Raw genomic sequence first — 9,885 nt, forward strand, 5'->3', positions numbered from 1 at the left:
CTTCGTTTTTGAGGATATCGTCAAGCATCCCAGTGAGAGAAGCGTGAGTAGAAAGGGTGAGAAAGGGGTGGAGGAGGGATGGGAGGGGTGAGTGAGGGGGTGAATGAGGAGTGAGGAAGAGAGGAAAGGGTAGGAGAGGTGAGTGAATGAAGCAGTGATGACAGAGGAAGTGAGAAGGAACGGAACTGAAGGAGAGGTAGAAGGGTGGGGAGGGAGGTAATGAGGGAGAGGTGGGAGTGATGAGGAGTGGAAAGGGTGTGGGAGGAGTGGGAGGGGAGAGGGAAAAGACAAGGGGTTGAGGGAGGGGGATTACTGAGCTGTACACGCCCTCAGGGAAAGATTATTGTTCCATTCTGGTTGCAATCACGCCAGAGAGAGAGAGAGAGAGAGAGAGAGAGAGAGAGAGAGAGAGAGAGAGAGAGAGAGAGAGAGAGAGAGAGAGAGAGAGAGAGAGAGAGAGAAAGAGAGAGAGAAGAGAGAGAGAGAGAGAGAGAGAGAGAGAGAGAGAAGAGAGAGAGAGAGAGAGAGAGAGAGAGAGAGAGAGAGAGAGAGAGAGAGAGAGAGAGAGAGAGAGAGAGAGAGAGAGAGAGAGAGAGAGAGAGAGAGAGAGAGAGAGAGAGAGAGAGAGAGAGAGAGAGAGAGAGAGAGAGAGAGAGAAAGAGACAGAGACAGAGAACATCCACACAACGGTACATATTTAACTTTGACATTCAAGAACCTACTTAGGTTTTGAAGCGAATACAAGAGGTCGATACCCGGAGCTCAGAAGGGACTGATGTCACCTAACGCCGCCAAACGTCACCTAACGCCACGTAGCGTCACCAGTCTCCTAGCACCACCTGATGTCATATAATCTCACCAAACGTCGTCTAACATCGCTTAACATCAATATAAGGAACCTAACGACATCTGATTGTACTTGAAGCCTTCTTATGTCACCTGACATCACCTTATATTTTTGATTACTTTCATATCCCAACAATACTGACAAACGAAAACATTTAATAATATATCTGATATATATATATATATATATATATATATATATATATATATATATATATATATATATATATATATATATATATATATATATATATATCGTGCCGAATATGTAAAAACTGATCAATTAGCAAGAACTCATTTAAAATTAAGTCCTTTCTAAATTTTCTCTCTATACGTTTAAAGATATATTTTTTTCATTAATGTTGATGTAAAAATTTATAATTTTGCACCAAAAGAATCTTAGAAAACTTACTTAACTTGTTGCTAACAAGAAACAATTTATTTTAGCCTAACCCAACTAAATATATTTTAGATTTGTTTACAATAATTTAATACTAAACAATCTTTAGTGAAATTATATTTTTTTTCGTTAGGTTTAGAATGATTTTGGCGAAATTATTGCATACACAAATTTTCACTTGTCCTATGTGGCAAGATGAGCGTTGCTATTTAAGCCAAGATCTCAAGTTCTGCCTATTCGGCACGACATATATATATATAATATTATATATAATTATATATATTATAAATATTTATATATATTATAAATATTTATATATATATATTATATAATGGAGATGTGTGGTGTGTGTATTCACCTAGTTGTGGTTGTAGGGGTCGATTCATAGCTCTTCACTGTGTGTGTGTGTGTGTGTGTGTGTGTGTGTGTGTGTGTGTGTGTGTGTGTGTGTGTGTGTGTGTGTGTGTGGTGTGTATGATGTGTGTATATGTGTGTGTGTGTGTGAAGACTGGACCCATAGCCTCAGAGAAGTGGATAAAAAGGTTTCGAGGAAAAATATTTGTCCTGAAGTCATTTGAATATTGCACTTCCCCTACCACCCCATTTTTTTTCTACCTCTTTTCAGTGACGATTGGAAATAAGATCTTCAAGATAGCACAAATGAGAAATGAAAAACAATCAAGTGCAGTAAACCAGTAAGGAACAGCCCAGTGATAAAGCGGAGTTAGAATACAGTGATATTGTAAACTAACAAGAGAGGCAGGGAAAACTGAATTGAATAAAGTTCACAACAAAACAGAAGAAAGCAATGAGACAATAAGACAAGAGGAGGAAAGGGAAGGAAAACTAGAAACTGATGTAAAGCAAGAGGAAATCAGACAGAGAAACAAACACAAAGGAAATGCATAAATTGTGTAAATGGTGTCAACAATGGCCATATATGTACTGTAAATATTATGTCAGGGGATTATGTATATATGCATTTAAATGTCATTATCATCACCTTGGAAAATACAGGAATATGCTAGGAAGAAGTAAGTGCCGCTAGGGGAAGGAGCGTAACCTCTCTCTCAGCCTGAAACATCCTGAGATTCCCCTGAGAGAGAGAAACATGGCTATGATTTAAAGTGTTCACTGTTTCATCTGAAAGGAACTGAACGTTTCCAACGATAAACAGCAAACAAATCTAAACAGACAGACGGAAAAGAAGCAAGTGCGACGGCTTGAATGTAAATCATTAAAATAAAATTATTATAATCATAACCATAGTTTTTAAAAAGGTGGATCGGTAAGCCAGCTGAAAGTCTCTGTCAGATGACCAAAAGCTAAAGTGACGGATCATCATATGACTTAAGACCTGCATCATTAAACATTTGTCTTGTTTCCTGATCTAAGTTACAAGTTACTGATCTAACCTGTAAGTCATTGGGGTAAACAAAACAGGTCGCTCACACACCAAGAATGAAAAAAAAACACTATACCATATATTATTATTACAAACAGCAGCCATGCTGAGTAGCACCAGGATACCCATAACATCAGAATTACAAGATGGAACTCTTCTGGACAGAACAAGAACACCACAGCCTGAGTGAGAGCAATTCTGGGTTCGCCAGCAATATCACCAACAATCTCGCCAGCATTAAATTCATCATAATTACCAAGCAACACAAATAGAATAACCTCGTTTATCTTTGTAAATATGCTAGGCGTTAAAAAAAAAGATAAATGCAAATTGTATGTTGGGGCTTTCACGTAAACCCACACTAATGATTTCTCAGTCATAATATATAACTCCCAAATTATAATTTGTAATGATATGATAAAATAAATTAATTTCAAGGAACATTTCGATACACAAAATTTCTCGGAACTAGACCTCAGAAGGATTAACAGAAGTATATATATCCGGAGAACTCTAAGAATGTGCGAGAGGTTTGCATTGAACTAACAAATGAACGTACTAGAAATGAAAATACGTTATATTTGATCTTCATTAACGATGAGGAACTCATCAGAGACATAATCTCGTACACGATACACCTAAATCACAACCTCATGGGAGTACAAACAATGATAAATACGGATGTTGAGAATCTAAGTAGTAGTCAACGTGAAGGGATGTTTAATACATTCGTATTCAACAGTTAATTGGCCGAATTTACATAAACAATAAACTATTAAATGTTTCTTGAGAAACTATCTTAACCACTCATTACAGAAACCATTGTTTAGAAGAGCTAAATGGTTCATGCAAGGTTCGTAGAAAATGTCCCATTAAGAAAGCTCGAATAAAGATACACAGAGTTAGAGTGTAGAAAACTTCACAAGAGAGACAAGGATGATGATTAATGATGGATATGACATTGTAGATAATGCAGGATGATGTGGCGGAGTCAGCATGACAGTCAACTGTTGTAGTAGGATCAGTGTCCCTGGGTGTATTACCCTGGGTGTGATGCGTCCTGGCAGAGGGCTGGTTCTGCTCTTCAAATCACTTGTGCTCCCATGTCTTGAATATTCTGTGGTCACAATACCTGCCAAGACAGGATAAATATCGGAGCTGGAAAATGTACGGTGATTGTATATTGCTCACAAAGAATCAATAAAATATCTAAACTATTGGGAACGCCTCAAAGCACTTCGTTTCTGGAACGGAAAGGAGGTTACCTGGAGGTTATTCCGGGGATCAACGCCCCCGGAGATAGATACCTTATAATATATACGTACATGGAAGATGCATGAGGACTGATCCCTGACCTGCACACTGATATAACAACTTAGTGGAGTGAGAGATGTGGGAGAAAGCGTAGAACAAAAATCCAGCGAGGTGCAGGGGCCATGAATACAATTAGAGAACAGTGTCAACATGCGAGGTCCAGGACTCTTCAAGAGATGTGACAAATACAGCAGGAACGAAGAGAGAAGTATTAAAGAAGAAGCTGGAAAGCTTCCTGCTACAAGTGTTGAATCAGTCAGGTTGTGATGACTATGTATGCTTGTGGGCGCTAGCACAAACAACCTGGTTGACCAGGCTGTCGAAAAAAGAAGTCTGTTCTTAGGTCGGTCATTAATGGCTGGATAGCCCTCAAAACCATTCACAGGTAAAGTCGCTGAGGAAAAAATATGATTAGGTGTCAAGTCACTAAGAGAGAATTAAGAGTAAGGTCACTGAGAGAGAGTTGAGAGTAAGGTCACTGAGAGAGAGTTGAGTAAGGTCACTGAGAGAGAGTTGAGAGTAAGGTCACTGAGAGCAACCGTCCTCTTAATAACTATATCACACTTTAACATGGAGTTGGCAGCCCATTTCTAAGTTAGGTTCAGGTTAGGTTAGGTCACTAAAAGATAAGCGCTAAGTCACGGAGAGAGAGAGGGTCAGATCAGTGAGAAATAGATAAGAGTCAGGTCACTGGGAGAGAGAGATAGGAGGCAAAGTACAGAGATATAAACCAAGTCACTGGAAGATAAGATTTAAGTCACTTTGGAGAGTTACTACCAAGTCACTTAGAGAGAGAAAGAGAGAGTTAAGAGTCAAGTATCTGCTCAGTTTGGTAGTTAGTGTAGTGTTTAGGGTTATGGGGGCTGGGTGAGAGTAAGGGGTGATGGGGGTGAGATTGAGAGGTGATGGGGTGGGATGTGGGTGATGGTTGATGGGGTGGGGATGAGAGGTGATAGGGAAGGGAGTGATAGGGAGGGTGGGAGGGTAGTTAGCGCTCGTTGGGGCCCGCCGTTAACAAGCAATCAATCAGAGTTTGCATAAAAAAGTCTGAGCGGAAATCTGGTTAGCGATTTATTGTGTCCGGGATTAAAATTTGGCTGAGGATTAAAGTGGATTAAGAGCCATGAAATCCAGTGCGGATAAATCCTTTGTACCTTTTAGAGGATCCGGCGGTAGTGAGAGGGCAGGAGGAAGAAGGGAGGAAGAGGAGGAGGAAGGAAGGAGAGGAGAGGGAAGGAAAAGAGAGAGGTAGGGAAGGAAAAGAGAGAGGGAGGGCAGGAAAAGGGGGGGGAAGGAAATCGGAGAGGGGAGAAAGGAAATGGGAGAGAGGGAGGAAGGAAGGAAAAGGGAGGAGGAAAGGAAAAGTGAGAGGGGAAGGAAGGAAAAGGAGAGGGGAAGGAAGGAGAAATGAGGAAGTGGAAAAGGAGAGGGAAGGGGAAACTGGGAAGGAGTGAATGTAAAGAAGAGGAGAAAAGATGGGGAAGTATTGAAAGAGAGAGAGGAAGGGAAGGAAAGAGGTAGCGACAACCTCACTCAGCATGTCCTCCACACAGTACGTGTATTTACACACGTATATCAGTGCTCCAGTGACGGCACTCAACTATGTATCAATACCCACAACTAATAATTATAAAAACTGATAATTAGGTAGAAATGTAAAAGTACATATCTCTGACATCTTAAAGTCGCCATATTGGAAAATTTAGAAAGCCAAAGAGTTGCTAAAGTATATATTTTTATTAAAAAAAAAAAAAAGATAAAATTGCTTAGTAAAAATTAGCTCTGGACTCAAGTCTAGAATCAGAATTTGTTTTGTCATTATTAGAACAGTCAAATAATCAAATCTTAGAATATATATATATATATATAATATATATATATATATATATTATATATATATATAACACTGACTCTGGCTGAAGGAGCTCGAACCTACAACCTTGGAACAAGGTACGCAGTGCTATACTAAACTCACCACACTGGACCAACCTGAGTCACTTGGCAACTTTGATCCAAGGGTGTTCACAAAAACACTTCCTGATTTCAAACAGGAATATCATGTAACTTTATTGTAATAATCTTTAACAGTTAGTAGCTTCTGATGCAGGATTTCATTCAGTTTCATGTGGTTTAGGGTAGCACTAAAGGCACTCAATGTGCGCTCCTCTGGTTGCTCGGCAAACATCGATGCGATAGTCCAGTTCGGTCAAGACGCTCTGCAACGTATCGGGTGTTATACGAAGTGTTTCAGTGATCGAAATTTTCAGCTCCTCCAGGGTCGCAGGTGGTGGTGGTACGTAAACTGTGCTCTTCACGTACCCTCAAAGAAAGAAGTCACAAACAGTTAGGTCTGGTGACCTCTGCAAGTGACTTCATCAGTCCAATACAAAGAAGAATAGTGAAGAAAAGAAGGAGTTTGAAGTAATCAATCCCTCAGTCTAGAGTCGATGTGATCAGCCCATCGACTGAGCACGTAATAAGGATACCCAAGTGCTGCACATGTGTCTAATTGATCAGTCAGTGTATGCACCGCCAGTTAGACGACCCTGCTGTAACCTGTACACCACCAGGCAGGTTACTTTAAACCCTTAAATAGCGATTAAAACAAACTTTTGGTACTTAGACACTGAGAGATACATTCCTATGAGTGTATATACACTGAGAGATACATTCCTATGAGTGTATATACACTGAGAGATACATTCCTATCAGTGTAAATACACTGAGAGATATACACTTTTTAGTGTACATAACTTTAAACCTCCCGTTACTTTAGTCCTATATGGGACGGGGAAATATTCGTTTGATTATTTATATTATTTTTTGTATTCATGAGGACGCGCTGTACCCGTAGGGGTCATACGTCTCCTGGGGAATGGGAGGTAATTAGGTTAGATCTCATTAAGGGAAACGGGGATGGGGAGAGGTTGTAGCTTCAGATTGCTTGGGTCACGAGTTCTTTGCCAGCATGTTTCTGTAGTGCATGTTGAGGGATGAGCGTATTCGCAGACGGAGGCTCGAGCCTCCATCACTCCTTGAGCTGAATGGCTTGAGCGCTATACTTCACCAGGGGTGGGGTGGGAAAAATACGGCCCGCGGGCCATATCCGGCCGGCCCGACTAGGAATTCTTTCCATATACACAAGTAACCCCCACACAGGAGAAACAAATTTATGACAACGTTTCGGTCCGCCATTGTGTCTAGGAATTTAGGAAAAATTATAATGCCTCTAATTTAAGTAATAAGTGATTTCTGCTTATTTATGTGGTAATCAGAAGCGGGTGTTGGGCAACCATAAGAGTAAGACCCGGCAACGCTTGAAGTGTTAGATTAATCCCAGAGTGAGTGGAAGTTAGTGCCACTCGTATTTCAGCGTTCGTACCTTCATGTGCCTGCCTGGAAGCGCAGGATTTTTTATTTCTTTTTTCTTCTCCTGGTTTTGTTTTGTTTACTTCTGGCTCATAGGGAATGGGTCACTTAACGTACGGTACAGTCTCCCACCTGTGTCACTCATGTACCATTTCCCTCATGGAGATGGTAACTGGAGTTGTGTGAGCTTGTTTTCATGCTTTGAATCCCAACACTCAGCTGTCCTGTATCACACAAATGTAAAATGGCTCAATTTGGTAAAGATCCTGAAAAGAGTATGGGAACTGATAGCTTAGATTGGCATGTTTTTTTTACATAAAAGTATATGGATTTCTCATGGCTGTATGATGTGAAGTGGCTCTGATTTTTTCATTTGTCGTTGATATCAAAGACCACATGGACGAACTCGGTTCAAAACTTCAGGGAAAAAAGGAAAGGATACTTTGAACACGAATTATATTACACTGTCCAGGTATTTACGGCTTTTTTTTTTTTTGAAAATGGCATAAATACTGATAAGTTGATGATTAAGACACATATACAACAGTTGGGAACGATATCGTTCCAGACCATGGAACTGAACTGTTCTCAAGGCAGAGGGACTGACCACCTCAAGTATTATTTCTCCAAGGTTGGCGGACTGGAAACATCATCTTCATTTCACTGCTACACCTGCTGCCTCTGTATTTGACTGAAGAAGCCTACTGTGTCTTAGTGATCGTTTTTTTTAGGGGGAGGGGGGAGGAAGAAAGCTAAGTGTTCGCCCACTATTTTTTTCAAAATTCCTAAGATTTACTGTTTGTAGTGAAAGACTTAAGGTCCACATGGCACTGGCTGGCACCTTTCACACACGGATTTTGTCGAAGACTTCTTGAGATGTGTAATTCTTCTCTTTTCTCATTATTTTTTTATCTTATATTCTCTCGCTAGCCGTGTATATTTGAGGGAAGAGAAACACACACACACACATACACACAAGGAGGAAGGAGGGAAGATAATAAGGAGGAAGAAAGAGGGAAGGTAATAAGGAGGAGGAGGAGGAGGGAGGGAAGATAATAAGGAGGAAGGAGGGCGAGCAATAAGGAGAGGAGGAAGAAGGGAAGTACAAGATCGGGTGGCCACTGGGTTGAGGGACCTTCAAAGTTCTTTGGAGTTCACAGGAAGAACATGGAACAGAAAACATTTGTTCAGCTTTTAAGTCCCTCTCCCCAGTAGACAGAGGCTCAACTAACACGAAATCTGCTATGTAAAGTTTACACACACATAAGAAGACCAAGCTTCTGTCGAAAAGTGCCTTTGATAACCTGTAAAACACACACACAGAGCCGGGGCCAGGAGCTGTGCACACACACACACACACACACACACACACACACACACACACACACACACACACACACACACACACACACACACACACACACACACACACACACACACACACACGCACACACACACACGCACACACACACTCACACACACACACACACACACACACACACACACACACACACACACACACACGAGTTGTGAAGCACGTAGAAAGGAATAAGCTTATCAACGACAGCCAGCACGGTTTCAGGGACGGGAAATCCTGCGTCACAAACCTACTGGAGTTCTATGACAGGGTAACGGCAGTAAGACAAGAGAGAGAGGGATGGGTAGATTGCATTTTCTTGGACTGTAAGAAGGCGTTCGGCACAGTTCCATACAAGAGATTAGTGCAAATGTTGGAGGACCAGGCAGGGATAACGGGGAAGGCACTACCATGGATCATGGCATACCTGTCAGGGAGACAACAGCGAGTCATGGTAAGAGGCGAGGTGTCAGAGTGGGCGCCTGTAACGGGTGGGGTGCCATAGAGGTCAGTCCTAGGACCGGTGCTGTTTCTGGTATTTATGACGGAAGGAATAGACCCCGAAGTGTCCCTGTTTGCAGATGATGTGAAGTTGATGAGAAGAATTCAATCGGACGAAGACCAGGAAGACCTACAAAGGGATCTGGACAGGCTGCAGGCCTGGTCCAGCAACTGGCTCTTGGAGTTCAACCCCACCAAGTGCAAAGTCATGAAGATTGGGGAAGGGCGAAGAAGATTGCAAATGGAGTACAGTCTAGGGGATCAGAGACTAGAAACCTCACTCAAGAAAAAGGATCTTGGGGTGAGCATAACACCGGGCACATCTCGAGAGGCACACTAACCAAATAACTGCTGCAGCATTTGGGCGCCTAGCAAACCTAAGAATAGCATTCCGACATCTTAATAAGGAATCATTCAGCACCCTGTACACTGTGTACGTTAGGCCCATATTGGAGTATGCAGCACCAATTTGGAACCCACACCTGGCCAGGCATATAAGGAAACTAGAGAAAGTGAAAAGGTTTGCATCAAGACTAGTCCTGGAGCTAAGGGGTATGTCCTACTAGGAGAGGTTAAGGGAAATCGACCTGACAAAACTGGAAAACAGGAGAGATAAGGGGGGTTATGATAACGACATATAAAATACTGAGAGGAATCGACAAGGTGGACAGAGACAGGATGTTCTAGAGATGG

The sequence above is a fragment of the Cherax quadricarinatus genome, chromosome 30 (assembly GCF_038502225.1).
Source record: "Cherax quadricarinatus isolate ZL_2023a chromosome 30, ASM3850222v1, whole genome shotgun sequence".
NCBI classification, from domain to species: Eukaryota; Metazoa; Arthropoda; class Malacostraca; order Decapoda; family Parastacidae; genus Cherax; species Cherax quadricarinatus.